General features: G+C 43.1%; 1 protein-coding gene across 5 annotated transcripts in view; it reads right to left on the bottom strand.

The window, feature by feature from the left end:
* The window catches only part of LOC146867704 (glutathione S-transferase omega-1-like), a 481051-nt gene that overhangs the window by 414816 nt on the left and 45246 nt on the right, over positions 1-20989 (bottom strand). Inside the window, exon 1 of one of the 5 annotated variants that reach the window (XM_085607035.1) lies at positions 19094-19562. The exons of 1 other annotated variant lie outside the window; for it this stretch is intronic. The gene's annotated coding sequence lies outside the window, so the exon portion shown is untranslated. Of the gene's footprint in view, positions 1-19093; positions 19563-20989 lie in introns of those variants that run through there. 3 more of the 5 variants (XM_085607059.1, XM_085607044.1, XM_085607069.1) reach the window with 3 other exon arrangements.

Here is a 20989-nt window from a genome sequence, read left to right as displayed (position 1 = left end):
AATTGTCCCAAGCTTTTTCTTTCAAGGGTCTTACGCGTACCCGCCTTGCCTCTTTGTAACTGGCACGCAGGTTCCGAATTAGTTGGGCATCCCTGGGGACATCGCGCAATGCTCTTCGGAGGTTAGCAGAGGTTTTAGTACACATCGAGTCAAACCAGTGCACTATCGGAGCTTCTCTACTTCTGCATGGTCAAGTTTGCTGTTTTTTAATCTCTTTTAAAACTTCTTCAAAGGCTTCCACCACTCCCTCCATGCTGGCAGTATAATCGAGGCATATCATGACCTCTCAATACTGCGATTATTGTTGTTAAGATGTCTTGTTTGTTCACTCTATCCCATTTTAAAGTATGTCCATTTGTCTTTGCTAGTACAGGTTTTGGGGTTCTCATTTCATTCTTATTAGAGTTAAGCACTTATTTCAGATTACAAGCAATATAAGCATGGTCGCAAATTCTGTGAAATTTATCTGTGGGTTACTAACTCTGTCTGTCAAAATTTCGGAGATAATTATAAAATCAATTGTAGACACCTTCCCAGCACTCTCAAATGTTTTGTCCATAACACCTGTCATTGTGTTTATCTTATTACTCATCCTCAGGTTCCAGATAGTTAAAATCCTATTTAATGCATTTCCATATGTACTATGAATAAAGTGAGCAATCAGGTCGCCTTCACAATCCATTACCCCACAAACTGATTTCCCCCAAATAGAGCAATTTCTAACATTAAAAGATCCCAGAAAGATAAAGTTCACCGGTTTGTTGTGTTGGGAACTAGCCTCATTAACACAGAATCCATTTTTCCCTCAAAGTTTTTATTATAATAATTTATAGTGATCAAATCTCAATCTTCTCTCCCTTCGCATATCAAAGAAATGAAAGAAGGGTGACTCATTATAACATTTTAAAACATTGATGCTAAGAGTATTTGCCATCAATGTTAAAATGCCTCCTCTTGCCCTTCCAGCTCTGGATGGCACTGCTTCGGTATGACAGGATCTATACCCATCTAGGGAGGTTGGACCTACCTTCCATGCTTCCTGGAGGCATATAAAATCAAGTTTGGCTACCATCTCTAACCAATTTATATAATCTGTCTTGCGGTTGAGGGCAGCTATATCCCAGCTTATTAACTTGATATTTCCCTGCCCGACTATCTCCTTATTGTGCACCTCTTCGAAAGCGAGCACTGAGCCCCAGCACTTCACATCCCAATATCCCTGTCATGAAGTCAATCACAGCCATCCAAACTTTCTGGTGGAACATACCTGTTCCGAGTTGGTGGGTATGATTCCTTGAAGAGGATTATGATGAAAATTAAAATAGGACGTAAATGCAAAGTTACTGATATGTAAACTCGACACATATCATGAGGTTTAGAAAAAAAAACCTAAAGGTTGGGCATATATCTGAGAGCCCTCTGATTGCACGTTGGGTATTTTGCCCAACAGTTTCACTAGCTTTAGCTAAATTTAGGACAATACAGTCTCTATCAATTATTTTTGAAAGCTGGTCCTACCCAAGTCACAGGATTCACAATGCTAATAGGGGCATTTAGGGAGAATTTATGTGTTACCCTTCCCCCATGCTTAGCTAGCTGAGCTAGTCACTGCTCTATATGCTCTAGCCACTCATTCAGGGGATGGATCTGGGTGAACACTTTACAACCTTACATATGAGTCGTTCAAATGTAAAATGTTCAGCCCCTGTAGCTATGGTCGTAACTGTGATGGTAGTTCAGTTGTGGGGCCCTTTCTTGATTTCACTAACTTTGGGGGCCTGAAGATGTCTGGGGCCCCTTTATTTCTTTTCGGCTAGATCCTCTGGTGAAATAATAACAATTTCATTTTGCCCATCTTCACGCAGTGAGTCCTGCGGGGGAGCGCTGGTGACATTAGGTAATGTTGTCAAAGGGCTTTCACCTATAGCTTCCCCCACTCTAATATCCCCCAAGGATAATCTGCGCTCTTAAATTCAATTTCTTTAGATAGAACGTTAGCTGCCCTTACCAAAAACGAGTCCAATGTAGTGAACATTTCTCCTACTGCCTTCGGCTGCTTCAGTTTCCTTTCCCCCATTATTAGGTGATTGTTATCCACGTTCCCAGATGTTAGCGGGGAGGCCAAGCACAGCCTATTTCGGGCTCTGACGGGTGCAGACGGGCCCTGTCTTGGCCCGGGCCATGCAGGGGCACAAACCGTGCGCGTCCAGCGCTACAGGCCATGGAGGATTGAAGGCACTCTGGCACCTGGATGTAGCATTGCAGCCTCCCCACCGCAAGAGGAATGCTGGGGAGTGTAGTCTCCTCCCCTCCAGAGTCCCGGGCAGCACAACAGCAATGAGGGTCCCGCACTGCGGGACACCTCTGAAGGGTTTAAGGCGCTCCGGCGCTTGGATGTATTGTCGCGGCCTTGCCACCGTGAGCGGAATGCAGGGCAGAGTAGTCTCCTAGCCTCCAGAGTCCTGGGCAGCAAAACAGCAACGAGGGACACTGCTTCCTGGAAGAAGAATTTGTCCTGCGCCGTGGTTTTTGAGGGAGTGCTATATAGTACTGACAGGTGGAGAAAGCAGGTGCAGGGTATCCGGAGCCTTTCCTCTGCCCCTTGGTGATCTGGGACACATAGTTCCGCTACCCAGAAAAAAAATGTGTCCCGAGCGGAGGGGTTTGCCGGAGCACTATATAGAGCTGGCAGGTGGCGAAAGCAGGTGCAGGCAATCCAGGACCTCTCCATAGCCCTTAAGTGATCTGGAACACTTAGTCCAGCTGCCCAGAAGAATGTGACTTCACTAGAATTAGAATTACAAGGCTCAACATTTTCTAAAACACATTAGTAAGATGTATTGCAAAACACGCTGAAACTGCTGTATAAAACAACAAGGCTGCCTTCAGTTTTAAAAAAAGCACACATTGGCCAATCGGATAATCCCTTGTCATCACTATGTACCAAGGATGTACTGCAGTACTAAAGTGGCCACAGATATAGCTAAAAAAAATCCAATATAACATAACATTTACTCACTTAACTTGGTTGCACTACCCCACTGAATCATAAACACTATGTAATACTGCCAAACATCCAGCTGACAAAAGTCTATGAAAAATGCATTGGATTTCAAACCCATTTTAGGACTCCTCTCCCCTTTTTTCTTTGCACCCCCATGATGAAACGCCTCAAACCTTTTAGGACTAAGACAATGAAGCGGGGGCAGCAGGCTTGCAAAGTTTCACGCACATTCGTCAAACCGGTGCAAATTTATTAAGGAGCAAAAATCAAAAAATGTACTATCTCCGCTCAACCCAACTATAACTACAGAGGGATGTATGAAGGAAAAATGAATGTCTTAACAACTAAAGTATTTGCAAAACAAGCCGTACAACGAACATACTGGTACAATGACAGTCTTAATCATGCATGTCACTATCACGCCAACACATAGGTTACATTTAAAGTACCATTACCACGAACACCAGTATCATGTATTCTATTATCACATATACCGAAAAAATGCACCATAGAAATCTATGTAAAAATGTATTCTTTTAATAACAATGTAATAACTGCATTAGAATCTACGATGAATATGTAGAAACAAAGTAAATAGAGCACTGTGGTAATGTAAATAAATTCACAGTTCACATATAAGCATTATTTATAAAGCATGTCACAATACAGCTATTTGTTTAATAAAAGTGTTTCCAGATATCCCATTTGTTTTGTAGTCATTCCTTTATTTTAAGACAATGTGTGCAGATTTGCCTGAAGTAAAATGGCTGCCGTTGTGTATGAGGAACTAGAAATAACATCATAGTTCAACTATATGAAATAAATATACATTCTGTCAGATTCTAACCCACGCAAAACATATTTTTGTTTGAATTATGCCATACCACTCAAAAAAACGTATAAATGCAAGCGTCCACTGACTGCGCACGTGACCACAAATCATCTTTGAGTGTCTGAGAGGAAGACAGTTTCCCGTGGACACACTGCCGCCTCTCCGTACAAGTAAGTACAATGTTCACACAAAACACCTTTTCTTTTATCTATTTAAATCAGAATTTCTAGAAATAATATAATTACTGACTGATTTTCCAGATGAAGTATTTTCGATACAGTCGTTGGAATCCTATTAATGTAAGTCAATATTTTTTTTTTATTCCCTAAGTGCAGGTGTTGAACAGTGACTGGGGGCCTAAATTACTGTTCTTACTCCACTGGGGGCATCCCTCAGGACAGGTGATAGGTAGGTAAAAAAATCAAAACCCACATAATTTTTTCTTAATTCAACAAATACATTTACCAACAGCAACATTAAAAAAAATGTTTTTTTAAATCAAATACTAAATTGTACAAAATAATCTGTATTTTGATTATAAGCACCCTATGATTAATTTGGTAAACCAAGTTAATGGTAAAAATATCCAACAGAAATAAAGCAACAGTAAAATTCCATATTTCTCCTTTAAACAGAAAACAACACATCAGAAAATTACTAACACTCCAAGAACACCATCTTGAAGATCCAAACTTGTACTGCCAGTCCTATCTTCAAAACAAGCACAAGAAGCCTATCCACTGACACCTTGGGCTTTATTACGATTGCGGTCTTGGGACCGACCGACGTCTGATCTGTGGTCCCAACACTGCTATTACAATGCGACCGCACATGATGTGATTGCATACTCCCATATCTCTATGGGAGCTTGTGCTGCAGCCGTAAACCGGCTGTAGCACGAGCTCCCATAGAGAAATGAGAGTTTCTGTTAATCCCTGCAACCATAGGTGCCCCCTTTGCCCCCAACCAGAGGACACAGGGAGAAGGGGGCCTTGCTAGTGGCCCCCAAAGTTGCTTTCCGACAGTCTTTTCATGTCGGAAAGCCCGACATGGAAAACCTTTCTTAAACCGACATCATAATCCAGACTGTGAGGCCTCCGACCCACAGGCTTCTTGAGCCCGTCGGAATACAGCTGGTTTCACTTTCGACCACCTGCATTGTAATGCAGCGGTTGGAAGCACCTACAATGTGACTCGGAAAGCCTCCGACCTGTGGTCGGAGGCTTTCAGAGTCACATCGTAATGGGGTCTTTTATGTAGGCAAATACAGTTCACTAACAATACAACTTTTCATTTCAACAGTGCATTAATACTTTTCTCTTTCCCTCCAGAGTGTAAAAAATAACATGCACATTTGTTTTCTTTTAGCAGGTTAAAGCCACAAAGAACATAAATAAATCAATACACAAAAATTATTTGAATATACATTTTTCTATTTCTTCTGTTTTTACGTAACCAATAATTATGGCATCTGAGCATCAAGCACTGCATGTAAAGTCAAGTCATGGCAATTGAAGATTAAAGTGTGGTGGCCATCTTTATTGCAATACCCCTATATCCCATGCATCCCATCCCTAAAGGATAGTTTTATAGATCTTATACATATTTTAACACTTTAATATTTATATTAATTAGCATATATTTTAATTGTATATATTAATAAATAATTAAATTGATACCTCAGTATTAATACACTTCCCCACCCAAAACCCCAATATCCCATGTATCTGCCCCTAAAAGTTAGTGTTAAATATTTAAAAATAATTTTAAAATAAAATAATATTGTTAATAATACTTATTAAGGCTTTGTAATAAATGGGGGTTCCCCTACAAAGTGGCTACTGCTTCTCCGTAATATATATATATGTATTGATAGATCGATATCTATAGATATGTACCTATATATTTATTGTTCAAAGACTACTGAATCGATTTACACCTAATCACAAAAAGCACACTTTGTGTACCAAGATCTAGCTTTCTGCCAAATTTGGTGTAAATCTGTTAAGTGCTTTTTTAGGTATCACTTTTCAATTTTCTTATGGAAAAATGAATGGGGATAATGAGTTTTAGAACCCTACTCTTTCTCAGCCCCTGCTTGACGGATCACCTCAAAACTTTCCAGGAAGGAGCTGAGGTGGATGAGACTTTTTCTGGAAAGTTTCATGAAGATTTGGTAAATGGAGCCAAAGTTATTATGTATTGCTACATGTACTTTTTTAAAAATCCCTAGCCCTGTCCCTAACTCTTTATTCCTTTAGGTCTCTCTCTGTCCACCTGCCCTTGAACCCTAAAAGCGCCTTACCTCCTGTTACCTCTACCTGCCCCTGAACCCTTAAACTAATTACCTCTCTGAACCATAAAAAACCTTTACCTAACTTTATCTCAACCCACCATTGAATCCTAGAAATGCTGTATGTATGTGCAACATCTTCCAATTGTTCTGTTATCCATAAAGGTGACATGGATGTGGACAATATCCCACAAACTCATGAACACCAGTCATGATCCAGGCTCTGATAGCATTGAGGATATCATATCCAATCCATCCTCCCCCCCACTAAGGGTGCGATCACCCTCTGTGGTTTTATTAAGGCCTGTGAAGAGGACTTGTGGGAAAGGACAAAGGGAGTAACGGGAGGAAGAAGAGAAAAAAACTTCTGCAGGTCGGTTATCGGAAAACCTGGACTGGATGGGTATGGCACAGCATCTTCGCCCAAGGTTCAAGGAGTCTGTAATTCTCCAACTGGTGCAGCATGCAGGCATACTTTAATTACCCACCAAGTATACCTTCAGTAGAGCTGAAGAGCAGTAGTAATGACACTGCAGCACTGGGAGGGAGGGAGTTGGAAGGGTGGATGGGAGACAAAAATAACAACCATAAGATATTGGCAAGATATTGGATAAAGGTGAAGGAACAATAGGGCTGAGTGTGAACCAAAGCGTAAGCCACTGGTGCTAGACACTTTGCTTCTGCACGATAGGCCTCTATACCATCCCTGCCTCTACTGACCCGAAAATGATACTTCTAAGGCTGCTCCTAGGGTTGTTGGTGCAGCACAACTGATCTGCTTGACTCTGGAAAACACTGGTTCCTACTGTGCAGATCTGTATTTTGGATTGGCCTGTTTTCCACTTTCTTCACATCTGACATTTTTGGCATCTTTTACAGGCTACCAAGTCTGTTGACCTGACATCAGATCACATACCACTCACTGTCACCATCCGCACACATCACAATTCTTTGTTTTTGTTCACCATCACAAACATCTACAGTGTTGCAACATGTTCTGCACACCATTACACAATAAATAAATTTGCACTTAACTTTACGCTGACATCTTGTGAATATTTGCATTTAAAAACAGTATTATGTGCTATTGGGCATGGAATATGCAATTCTGAATCCATGCTAAGTACTATCATTACATCATATTCACAACAACATTAACTGGCATGCACACACAGGATACAGAAAAGAAAGACAATTAGAAAGATGTTAGGAAAAAAATAGTTAAAAGACATATAAGTTTGAATAAGGAAAAGTGGCAGGGAATTTGGGCACATAGAGAGGATGGGGGCCTGGGAAACAACTGTCCGATGGTTAGGGGAAAGCTAACCAAAATATTACCTGAATTTAGGCATGCAGCTGAAACTTACAGGGTCGAGGGCAAATGAAGTTAAAGGATTCATAAGGGAGGACATTCGAAGAGCGGATCAATTATAATGTACCATATCGAAATGCCAATGTAAATACAAATGTGAATAAGTTAAAATGAAATCCAATGGTCCAATGAAAATGTTCAAACCTAATACAAAAGCCCATGTCAGTTTCCCCCCAAAAAACTACATATCATCAAAAGGTAAAAGACAGTCTCCCTATCACCTATCTAGACAAGGTATGTATAATCTCCATCTTAGCACTTGGTATAGCCCAACCTTCCCCCTCCCACTCTGACCCAGTTGGTACGCCCGAGCTGTGGAAGCTCACCTTAGAATGTTGTGTAACGTAGGTTCTATGTGACTGAGGAGAGCGGATGACTAGAATAAAGAGAGTCACACTTACCTCGTGTGTGGTCTATCTTTTCATAACACTGGCGACGACTGCGGAGGGGGCAGCTGGTCATCTCCCCTTTTTATGTGTTCTCTCCTGCTAAGTGCCCATGTACTAAGTAGTCTTGGGCTTTGGAGTACCATTTTCTTCTCCGGTGGTGACTTTGTTCCTCTACTCCGGCGCTGTCTGATCTGGCCAGCTGGCATCCCTGCTTCAGGATAAAGAACAACGATCCTGTCGAGTGGAGAGTTACGAGTCGCCTCAGCGTTTCCTGGAAGGAACTGTGACTGAGACATTTGTGGCGCTGTACTTTCTGTTTGGGTGACGCTGTCATCTGACATTATCGCTCCAGGTGGAGGGAGAAGGATTTCTGTCAGGAGGTGGAAGTCGAAACAGCGCTTCAGTGAAGGACCGGGTGTGTGCTCCGTGTTCCGTTCCCTTTGCTAGCGGAACAAATCGAAGCTCTCTAAGTTGGCTGCTGCGCTTTATTCCTGAAGTGGAGGTTTTCCTTCGACATCGTGTGGTAACTTCTGCCTCTGCGGTGTTCACCTCCGGCGCTGGTCTCCGTCCGGCTACTGCTGTTCCTGTGAGTCTGCCTTCCTGAGGGGGCGTTCTGCTCCGCCCCGTTGTGTCGTCTCCGGCGCATCAGTACCTCCAGGGCCGGTCTGCAGTCTCTGGTGTTTCACAGCGAAATCTTCCCCGGCGTTCCAATTTTCGACCTGTCTGAAGCCTCCGGACTACAAGTAAGGTCCAACCAGTTTTCTTTAATTGCTTAAGCTCGCACACGGTTGTGTGGAATACGCTTCGTGGCCATATATACATTTATTGATCATCCTCCTCTGTGATATGCACACAGTGTTGTGCATCTCTAAACTGTGCATCGGCGTGTTCTACTGTGGCACGCACACATTCTTGTCAGTTTATGCCTTACTTAATACAAAAGTACCTCCCATGGTGTCTCGCACTCCTTAGTGCGTTTTATTTGGCGTGACTCATTTAATTGTTGGAAGGCATAATCCTGCTGTTGCTTTCTTTGCCTCCTGCATCAGTCTGGTTGCCATTAACTACACTTCCTCTATTTTTGGTCAAGGTTACAAGTGTTATAGCGTTTCTTCTTGGTAACCTCACGAAATGGGCACTCCTGGCATGAGTCAACCTCCGTCTTTCCTTAACGACTGTGGTGATCCAGAGATACATTGGAAAGATTGGACAAAGCTATTTGAGTCTTATTTAATCGCCATGGGAGGTGAAAGATTCTCTCCTCTGCGCAAACAACACATCTTGTTACACAATTTGGGTGTTCATGGACGGAAAGTTTACGAAACCTTACCTGAACCTGAGTTGGAAGATGATGAAAATTTTGATGTGTATGATATTACTATGATGAAATTGGAGTCACATTTTGGTGACAAGGTCAATGTGGTACTTGAACGCCATAAATTTTTTAGTCGCACCCAAGGAAAAGGGGAGTCGATTAATAATTACATAGCAGCCCTGAGAGGCCTTACACAATTGTGTGACTTTAGTGACTTGAATGATTCCCTTATAAGAGATCAACTTGTAAGGTGTACAAATAGTGGAAAAGTGCAAGAGAAACTGTTGGCGAAAAATCCATCTCTAAAGGATGCCGTTTCGATTGCACAATCGGTGGAGCACACCGCCAAGTGTGTCAGAGAAATGAAAATTAAAGAGGATGTCGTGGCAGCCATTCAGAGTGAAGGGCCAGAGAGAGAAGTTTGTAAGGTTAACAAGAGAGAAGAGAGTAAAAGCACACCATATAGTAATCCAGGAAGGGAGACCCAAGGGTTGAAATGTTTTAGGTGTGGCAGTAATAACCACCTGGCCAACAGCCCCTTTTGTACTGCACGGGGGGTATTATGTAAAAAGTGTAATAGAAGAGGACATTTAGCCAGGGTGTGCAGGGAGGGTTCTAGTTCAAGTAGCCCTGCTAGGAGTGTAAATACCAGTGGAGAATCACAAGCTAGATTCGTTTTTCAGGTGAAAGATAGCCAAGAAGTGGAAAGGACAAATTATCCCAAATGTGTCATTCTCATTGACAACAAACCTCTTGAGGTGTATGCGGACTCGTGTTCACCGTTTACGTTGGTTAGTCTAGCTGATTTTGAGAACTCCTTGGGGTGTGACAAGAGTATGCTGGTTCCCCCTGATATATCGCCGGAGGGATACACTAGAGACCCTATCCCTTTGGTGGGAATGGTTAGTAGTCACATAGACTTCAAGGGTAGAACCATTGTAGGCAAGGTGTATGTAGTGGAGAGGGGTGCGAACCTGTTGGGGTGGAAACACCAGAAAGATCTGGGAATCATCCTGGATCCCAACAATGAGAACCAGGTCATCCTAGTAGACATTCCCAATAGCAATAACCTTATACAAGAGGTGTTTCCCGACCTATTCACCGAGAAATTGGGAAAGTTGAAGGAGTTCCAACACAGAATAAAAGTCAAGAGGAGCGCCAAACCAGTGGTCCACAGAGCGCGACCAGTTCCCTTCCGGTTGAGAGAAGTCCTCAAAAGTGAGTTAGATAAATTGTGCGACATGGGTGTCATTCAACCAATAGAGGCTTCAGAATGGTTGGCCCCTTTGGTTATTGCATCTAAAGCCAATGGAAGGGGTATTCGTGTTTGTGTGGACTTGCGCAGTCTCAATGACAATATCTGGGTGGAGAGATTCCCACTGCCCAATATAAATGAGATGCTAAGCACTATGGGGAAAGGTTGTTACTTCTCGGTCATAGACTTATCTATGGCGTACCATCAGGTAGAGTTACATCCTGAGTCAAGACCCCTAACGGCATTTTCATCACCATTTGGGGCCTACATGTTCATCAGGATGCCCTTCGGTCTGGCTTCGGCCGCATCGGTTTTCCAAAAAGTCATGCAAAAGGTATTGGAGGGTACTAAAAATACGCTGTGTTTCCAGGATGACATATTGATGTATGGAGCAACGGAGGAGGAACATGATGACATCCTCAACACAGTGTGCCAGAGATTGTCTAAAGCGGGTCTAACCGTCAAACTGGATAAGTGCAAGATCAAAGTGACCTCTGTGGATTATTTGGGTCACACCATATCTAAGGAGGGGTTTAAACCAAAGCACAGTCTGATTCAAGCGGTCAGGGATGCGGCAAACCCTTCAAGTAAAGAGGAGCTTAAATCCTTCCTAGGCCTTGTTGAATACATGTCAAAGTATGTGAAAAACTTTGCGGATCTGTGTGAAGGCCTACGTGAACTTTTAAAGAAAGACAGAGAATTTGTGTGGGAGGAGAGACATAGTAGGATAGTTAAATCAATAAAAGAGTGTATCCTGGGTTCACCTGCACTAGGGTCGTTCGACCCACAGAAAAAAACTATCCTCACCACGGATGCATCCAATAAAGGTTTGGGCGCGATGCTGTCTCAAAAGGATAAAGGCAAAGATACAATTATAGCTTTTGCATCACGTACCCTAAACTCAGCGGAAAAAAACTATTCAGTCATTGAGAGGGAGGCGTTGGCGTGCTACTGGGCCGTCAATCATTTTAAGTTTTTCCTGTGGGGGATGCAATTTGTTATACATACAGACCATAAGCCTCTGACCTTTATGTTCTCGTCTAAAAGTGTACATAACAATTCCCCGAGAATTTCTAAATGGGTCTTGGGTTTAGAAAACTACTGCTTTAAGGTGGAGTACCTCCCAGGTCCAGATAATGTGATTGCGGACTATTTATCTAGGGCACCACTGGAGGATTATTCAAGTGAGGAACAGTTGGATGTCCCCATTTTAGCCATACATCTCCCTGCTTTAAGTAAAGAGGAATGGGACGCCAGTGTGAGGGAGGACAGTGAAATGAGCATTCTAAAACAGTTTATCCTCAATGGGTGGCCTGAGACTCGCTCACAAGTTCCAGATTCCATCAAGGACTTTTGGGAGGTGAGGTATGAATTGTCAATAGTGTCGGAGGTGGTACATCGTGGGAACAGAGCGGTTCCTCCCAAGAGTTTGAGGAACAAAATTATTGACTTGGCACATGAGGGTCATTTAGGGAGGAGCCTCACTAAGAACAAAGTTAGGAGCTGTTTCTGGTTCCCAAAAATGGACTCTATGGTTGAACAAAAAGTAAGGGAGTGCATCAGCTGTGCTAATAGTGACAAAAGCAAAGTCACACACAATACTCCCTTATCCCCGGTTGAAGTCCCGGAAATTCCTTGGACAAAACTAGCTGTGGACATTATTGGTCCTATGGAAATCCTGGGTACACAAAAGAGGTTCATGTTTGTTCTTGTTGATTATACCTCTCATTGGGTGAATTTCAAATTTACGTCATCTACCACGACAAGCAACCTTATTTCATTTTTAAAGAGTGTCTTCGTATATGAGGGCATCCCAACCACATTGGTGACAGACAATGGGGTGCAGTTTACTTCAGACACTATGAAGTTGTTTTTAGAGAATCTCAATATAAAGCATGAGAAAACTGCTCTCTATTGCCCAAGAGCCAATGGGTTGGTAGAAAGGGCCAATCGGCTTATCAAAGAGCACATCCAATTGGCCATCACCAGTGGATTCGATGTAGAAGATTCGTTAAGAGAGTGCATCTGGTCTTACCATACCACTCCCAATCTTGTCACAGGGGTGTCTCCTTTCGTGTGTTTAAGAGGGAGGGAACCCTGCACCAAAATGAACCCGGGGTGGTTGGGAGGAGGAAGAAGGGTAGTCCCCGACCTTGGTAAGAGTAGAGTGAAGATTTCTCAACACCAACGCAAATACAAAGGATGGTACGACCAGAAGCATGGCGTTAAAGCCCAGGAGCACAAGGTTGGCTCCACTGTACAGGTTAAGATGCCCACTCATGTTCCTCCAGGACGCAGCAAGTACCATACACACCAGGGTGTGGTCAAGTGTGGACGCAATGTAGTTCGTCTGGAGAATGGACAGACATGGAGCAAAGACAGAGTGGTTAACTCACCCCAACTGTGAAGCCTCTCCATTGTTTCCCCACATAAGGAGATGTGTTATAATCTCCATCTTAGCACTTGGTATAGCCCAACCTTCCCCCTCCCACTCTGACCCAGTTGGTACGCCCGAGCTGTGGAAGCTCACCTTAGAATGTTGTGTAACGTAGGTTCTATGTGACTGAGGAGAGCGGATGACTAGAATAAAGAGAGTCACACTTACCTCGTGTGTGGTCTATCTTTTCATAACAGTATGGTATTCTGCCTCTCTGGTCCAAGATCATCCAACAAGCTCTCTTACAGGGGAGGATTCCCAACTATCTTAAAATGGGGCAAATCACACCCATCCCCAAGAAGCCCAATACAGACCTAACAGACCCCAATAACTACCGGCCGATCACCAGCATCATGTATTTAGCAAAGTTGCTTGAGAAATGCGTTCACACACAGCTCTGCAACCATATTGAGAAATTTCAGCTACTAGACCAACATCAGTCAGGCTTTAGATCAGGTCATCGTACAGAAACAGCGCTAACTCACTTTGTTGATGATGCCTTGAGAGGTCTGGACCAAGATACGCCTTGTCTTCTAATTCTTCTGGACTTGTCCTCTGCCTTTGACACTATCAAACATGATTACTTGATTAACCTTCTGCAATATAGGATGGGGTTATCTGGCCCTGTCTTAAATTGGTTCTCCTTCTTCGTGCACAACCGAACACAAAGAATCAAAGTCAACCAATCTTTGGCTGTCAGCACCACGGTCACTATTGGGGTACCTCAAGGTTCTGCACTTTCGCCCACGCTCTTCAATCTCTTCATGGAACCGCTAACTGCTATTCTGAATGGGTCAAACATTCAGTGCCATATGTACGCGGACAATACTCAACAGTATTTGAAGATCTCGTCTCCAGATTACATTAAAACTCTTAATGCAGCGCTCCAAAAAACTCAACAATGGCTAACACATAACCATCTCTTACAAAATTCCCTCAAAACAGAATTTCTCCTGATTACCCCTCGCAACCAAGAGACCCCAACTCAAAACTGGATCAAAAATATTCCTGTACTCAACTGCATATGGTGGGCTCCGCTTGCTCTTTAGGTGTCACCCTGGAAACATTTCAAAACATGCAAGGACACATCAGTGCCACCACTAAGAGTGCCAATCATCAGCTCAACACTCTTAGGAAACTCAAACCTTTCCTACTTCCTGAGGACATCCAGTCAGCAGTCCAATCACTTGTTATCTCGCGAGTAGAATATGGCTTGGTGACCCTAGCGAGGCTTCCTAAATCCAGGTTAGCTCTGCTAAGAGCTACTCTGAACGCCTCTGCCAGACTAATCACAGGCTCCAGAAAGCATGATCATATTACACCTGACCTAATTCAACTTAATTGGCTTCCCATTGAAACAAGGATCCACTTCAAGATAGCTTGCCTGAAATATAAAGCTATACACCTCAACAGCCCCATTTACCTGGCAAAGAAACTCGAGCTCCCTGGTTCCAGTTGAAACTTAAGAATCTCCAATACTTTACTCCTGAAACCACCTAAATTCAACAAAAAAAGAACTTAGAATCGCACCTTCTCAGGGCTGGCTCCAAGAATCTGGAATTCCCTACCGACAGAAATCAGAGCCAACCCCTCAACTGCTTCATTCAAGAAACAGCTCAAATGGCTACTTTTGGAAGAACTTCAGCAGCAATAGCTTCAATGTCATGTGATATTCACTTCCCTCTAGTGCTTAACTATCATTCTTACTCTGTGTATTGAAATTTATGCCTGACATTCATTTTCTCTTTATGTTTTGAAATATGCACTTGACAATAATTTTTCACTTTGGATTTGAATTGTATTGTTGCCTTTTTGTATTGTACTTTTACTGTTTCTTCACGTCAACGTTAATTTTCCTCTTTGTACAGAGCTCTGATACCCGTCTTGGGTCTTGTCCGCGCTTTATCAAACTTTTCAAATAATAAATAAATGGTAATCGTTGTATTTGATTTGAAAAAAGAATTCCTGGTAATCCTCCTTATTGTCGAAGTCAAGGTGCTCTGCTCTGCCTCTTCTGCCATGGTTGTGTTGTCAAGAAGGTCAAGATCATATATCCCCTGAGAGCTGGGTTGTGCAGGTGGTGCAATGAGATGGACTCACAAATACTGTAGTTGGGGAGCAAAGCGGGTACTGTGGGAAGACATGGTGGCAGTGTAGAAGGACAGTAATCATGTCATGTCCTAATGATGGGTGGATGAGGAATCATGAGGGTCACACCTGCCAAATCATTGCAGAGACCCATTTAAGGATCTGCATGACAGCAGCGTACCCCATCCCCAACCAGTTGATTACCACCTGAATTGGCTTCAAGGACACACATAGAGCACAAGGTGGAGGGGTCACACATGATGACACAGGGGTGTCTGGAGCAAAGTACACCCTCTGCTGCTACTGGTTCTGTAAGCAGGTACTCCAACTCAATTAACAAGCATTTGCAATGCAATAGGTCTCGCATTTACGCAAGTTTGAGCTATTGGCATTGTAAATAACAATGCCTTTTATTTTTGTTTTTAAAACATAAATAAAAGGGATTGTCATTTACAATGCCAATAGCTTAAACTCGCGTAAATGCGAGACCTATTGCATTGCAAATGCTTGTTTCACCATGTGTCCTGGCAGATTTCACAACATTTAACACGTTCGGTTTTCAGGCGACTAAACACAGGAGGCAAGTTTCCATGTGTTCCGATACTTAATGGGTTAGCTGCCCTTAACAGAAAACTAATTAGCACAGATGATGCTGTGAGCATATGACGACCCCTTAATGCCTCATTGCCTGTATTTTCTGTGTTTATTGCACTGTTAATTAATCATTTCCATCTCCGGCCATGAATGCAAATGGTAGTCCTATTTCTAGGTTTGTGGAAAGTCTCTATTTTTGTTTTTTTTAAAAATCTAGTCCCCCTCGAAGTGCCTGCTGTTGGTAGCAGTTTTGCTTTCTTCATTATCACAGTATTCAAGTCCTGGGTGCTTGGGCACTAGTAGCAACAAAAAAAAAACCACCAACAATAAAATAAATAAATAGCCGTTACTTGCTAAAAGTGTTACTGCTGCGCCTGGCAGAGACAGTTGTCCGCTTTTGCGAAATTGTGCTCTATGGTGAGGCATCATTTAGAAAACAAGAATCATAAAACACGATAAATCATGACCAGAGATGTTAATCTTTAAAACGTGGCACTTTAGGTGTCATTTTAACTAAATTCGGGTAATTGTGGTCTATTTTACCCCCCAAAATAGTCTTCTGTTTAAAATAATTATCAATGCTGTATAGGGGGTTTGAAAAGCACCATTTTAAATGTGACGAAAAGGACAATGTAACTCAGAGAAAATGACGCGGTTAAAATACACAATCCAGCGAGACACATATGCACATGTTCATTCAAATGAGTGCATGTAAATACAGGGTCATGTGATAACTGAATAACTTGGGCGGCATGCTACATAAAATACTATTAAATAGTGGGGCTGTTAGAAGCACTAAAGTCCTCCGAGCTGAGCTGCCGGCTGCACGCCTGTCTGAAATGGTATGGTGCCAGTATCTCACATCCAAAGACGAGCCACCAGTGTCCTTGCAGTCCACAAACACTACACAGCATGGCAGCATTCCCTGTGGCTAATATGATTATATTGCCTTCTTGAACAAGTGAATATGGAAAACTACTGCTATCTGCATTTATTGAACCGGTTACTGGCAAGAAACGAAAGTAAGGATCTAGTTGTGACGGGCATTACATTGCAATCCCTGTGCAAAGTGATGTTTGCAGTAGGGGTCGAATTTAGGAGTTGTGCATCCATGATGAATTTCTGCACATTTAATATGCCGTAATATATGCGTTGTGGGGGAGGGAAATCACCCAGTAATTACTGGGGTATGCAAAGTTTGATCCGGTAAGCACCAGAAATCAGCATGTTACCCCAGGAAATACAAACAAGCGTTTGCCGCGCGCGAGCGGCTGGAGACGCAATATGTGGTGGGGGAGGGGGAGAAGCGGGAGTTGTGTGTGCGCGTGCGTCATCTTGATCGCGATCGCTCTGAAAGCGAAAGTGATCGCAATCGCGATGACGCACGAGTTTTTAAAGTGCTGCTGGCGGCCGGCTGCGCGCGCACGATCGCGTGAACGCAAGCGTTAGGCCAGCCAGCAGCACTTTGAAATTCCCACATACAAAATGTCTCTTCGAGCCAGCGCATGCGCTGGGCTCAGCGAGACCTTAAAACGATTCGAAGCACTGCAAAGGAAATCATTGGAGCCAAGGTAGAGCTGCGCCGCTCCTTGCAACACCTTTACGCCCTGCTGGACAGTGGCGCCCTGGGCCCCGTTCTGCTGGACAGTGGCGCCCTGGGCCTGGGCCCAGCTCGGTCATGCCAAAATCCAGCCCTGGTGACCTTGGCACATGAGTGTTTGTGGAGTGATGTAGGGCACTGTGATTCTGTGGTCTTCTCTTTTTGGGTCTTCCCTGTTTCCATGGCTATGCTCCCTGGGTTGAATGGTGGTACAGGATGACTAGATGTGGTTTGGCCCCTTAAGCCAGTGACCTCTCTGTCATATCCTGGTCACCTGCCCTGTCTGCGCCTATAACACAGGCTGGATGGGGGAGATATGAGGCACAGCCTCTAGAGTTCTACAATGACTTCCTTTAGCTTCCTGAACTTTCTAAAGAGCAAACCAGCCAGAGCCCGGTGACCAGATCAGACCGCCTCCCCATCATCAGGCCCTTAAAAAGGTGCTCTCTGGTAAATCACTGCAATAAATAGATGCAAGTTTCAGATCTGATAGCCTAACAAATATGACCCGCAAAAAGTAAGCTCTATTTTTGTTCATAGTTAACAGTGGAGAGCGTTGTGATTGTGGTGATGTTGTCCATAGTAGTGTCTTATAGTACTTGAATGTGGCTTTTTTTATGGAGAGTTGATTGTTGGGCGAGGTCGTGTGTGGCTCTTGATTTGAGCGTGTTGCTAGAATGAAATGCGGCACAAATTTCCGGCAGTTTGGTGGCATGGGTCACATTCTCTTTTAGTAACTTAGGTAAAACCAGGTGATGAGCGCTGCAAACCTTTTACAGATAGTCCACATTCTTCGGAGCATTTTGACAGCCAAGATAACTAGTTTGTGCATCATAAACGCTGTTTTTTTTTCGCTAAGGTGGAAAGTGATATGCTGTCCACTGTTAGGTTAGGCCACAATGTGTCTTTTATTTTTTGAGCCATCGACAAATATTAGACCTTAAAGAAATCTTTACATAAAAAACACGCTTTGAAACCCATTTGGATTTATGGCAGTGCTTTAAAATATGATGGTTGCATACCTAGGGTGATGCATGCTGGAAAGGATGGCCGTACGGATGTCGACGTGCCAATCACCCTTTCAAGAGGATGCAGATGATGCCATGGAGGGTGGCACCTTTTAAATAGTTTTAGTTAGCACATGCGGAGCTGAGCAGGGCTCGTCGGTGTAGACTGCTTGGTGGTTCTGTTTTCGCCGTACACTAGTTCACATTTTGCTGTGGGTTATGCGGCATGTGAACCGATGTTCATGCTGTGTCTACTGTTTTACTTTTTATCGAGTGTTGTCATATTTTCCTGTGCATGGTTGTGTGCTTTTGGCTTGCTGTTGTAGGCGAAGGTGGATGATGGTGGAGTGTTGTGCTGTTGAGTGGGGGCCTGCCCGCCGGTGAGGGGCCTTTTTTTGGGGGGGGGGCCCTATCACTTATTTATTGTCAATTAAACACCGTCTGAAAACTCATGCACCACGTCATCTTTGTATATTACTTTCGTTTAGGAGATAAACTGTGTTAAACACTGCAGTTTGTGCAATAATAACCACATCATTCTCCAATACTTTTTTCACAGTCACAACTAATAGACTTCAATAATTCTATGAAAACAAACAAGTTAGGTGACGATTCATTGATGGGCACAAGACCACAATTTACACCACAGGTAGTATTGGAGTCCATACAACAGATGAGCACTACTGCAACTGGAAAAGAGAGAAAGAGAAACAGAAATAGGGGTGGCGCGAAGAGAAAGAAAAGGAAAGACAGAAAGAGGGAAAGAGGGAAGAAAGCTAATTTAAAAAAAAGTGCGTTGTACTTGTGCAGCAGCAAGTACCCCTTGCATCTGACGGAGCGTAATTATATTAAAATGATTTGTCTGAATCAATCCCTGCTCATGAAATAGTGTGGTACTAATACATACTTAAGGCTGTAAACGACACTAACCCTGCGCCATATGCCTCGCGCTGGGCCCCGGGACCGCGCAGCTTCCCTCCATGATTTTACAGCTGAAGGTGCTTTTAGTTGTCCTCATAAGATGAACTGCTTATTCCATGTTTTTGTCAAAGTCAATTGCCTGCATTATTGACGTTCATTTTCCCAACAGAGAGTCTCCGGGCTGAAGGTGAAGCAATATGTACACAAAGGGCTCTTCCATGTGCATTGCTCTGCCTTCGATTTGATCAGGGAATCACAGAAACGCACTTCACATCAATGACCTCGCAGGGTATCAGTGGAGCGTAATATATCCGTCGTGGGGGAGGGAAATCACCCGGGAATTACTGGGGTATGCAAAGTTTGATCCGGTAAGCACCAGAAATCAGCATGTTACCCCAGGAAATACAAACGAGCATTTACCACGCGCGCGAGCGGCCGGAGATGCAATATGTGGTGGGGGAGGGGGAGAAGCGGGAGTTGTGTGTGCGCGTGCGTCATCGTGATCACGATCGCTCTGAAAGCGAAAGTGATCGCAATCGCGATGACGCACGAGTTTTCAAAGTGCTGCTGGCGGCCGGTTGCGCGCGTGCACGATCGCGTGAACGCAAGCGTTAGGCCAGCCAGCAGCACTTTGAAATGCCCACATACAAAATGTCTCTTCGAGCCAGCGCAAGCGCTGGGGCTCAACGAGACCTAAAAAGGAGGGTCAATTTGAGGTAGAGGGAGAATCCTGTGCTAAAATAATCAGCAAAGACCATTAAGGAAAAATGTACAAGCTTCTTCCAATTCTCAGGTTGAGATGTAGTTAAATGTCACAATAATCAAAACAGAAAGCAAAACGTTAGTTAAAATCAGGCACCAATTAATTAGTAAATGCAATAATGCAATGTGCCTTTCAAAGATTAAGTAGCCACAACACATATGCCAATAGTCACCTTAACAATAAAAAGATCTTGAACAAAAAGGCCCACACAGCATCTAGCGTGCTCTAAAATAACAAACATTTTCCCCAAATAGCACATCTTTTATAATATTTCAGAGAATTAAAGCACACAGTTTCATAGCATGACTTTATGTAAAAAGGCAGCATTAAAATGTTACTTGCAGAACAAACCAATCAAACTATTAACTTCTAATCCACTCTAAATAACACCTACTTGAACATGATTTTCATTGACTATTAACGTGCACGATTTAGTTGCACCGAGGAACTAAACCAAAAATTAAACTTAAAACAGTGGACTTCTCTGCACACCCATATTGACGAACATGGCAACGAAGTTTCAGCACATAACCTTGTAATGTTTCAAAACACATGAATACCCACCCTTTGGGCTGAGAAAGCTAGAAACAAATTGAACTTTATATGTATAGAGAAAGACAGTGGCTGCAGCTGAATTTCAATGATTTTCTCATCAGCAATTAAAAACCAGGCTCATGTACAACATTTAAACATTAACTTTCAATCATGTAACCTAGTTATCTCAAGAACACCAAACCTATGTTATGCATTATAATTTCTAAATAAAATTCATATTCTACAGCATAATCAGTATGAGGGGCAGTGACGGGGGAGCTCCACATCTGTGCTGAGAGCTTACTAAACACTCGTTGCAGAAAGATAAAGATTGTGCATGTATTGCAAACTCGAGCAGTATGTTGTTGAATGCTGAGCTAAGGGTCTGCCTAGACCTCTGAGTGGCATAGACCATGCTGGCAATTCCCTTAGGGGAGTTCCAAATTCAGCCAGAAGCATTGTTCGAGAAAGGTGGTGGCAGTGTTGAAGAGCCTCGTAGAGGGCAATTTATGTTGTACTTGGGCTTCTTGATTTGTTAAGTCGACACCATGATTCTGAGAAAAGGGGCGTAGTCCAGTTTATAAA

The sequence above is a fragment of the Triturus cristatus genome, chromosome 1_2 (assembly GCF_964204655.1).
Source record: "Triturus cristatus chromosome 1_2, aTriCri1.1, whole genome shotgun sequence".
Classification (NCBI taxonomy): Eukaryota; Metazoa; Chordata; class Amphibia; order Caudata; family Salamandridae; genus Triturus; species Triturus cristatus.
This window is presented reverse-complemented; position numbering and strand designations above follow the sequence as displayed.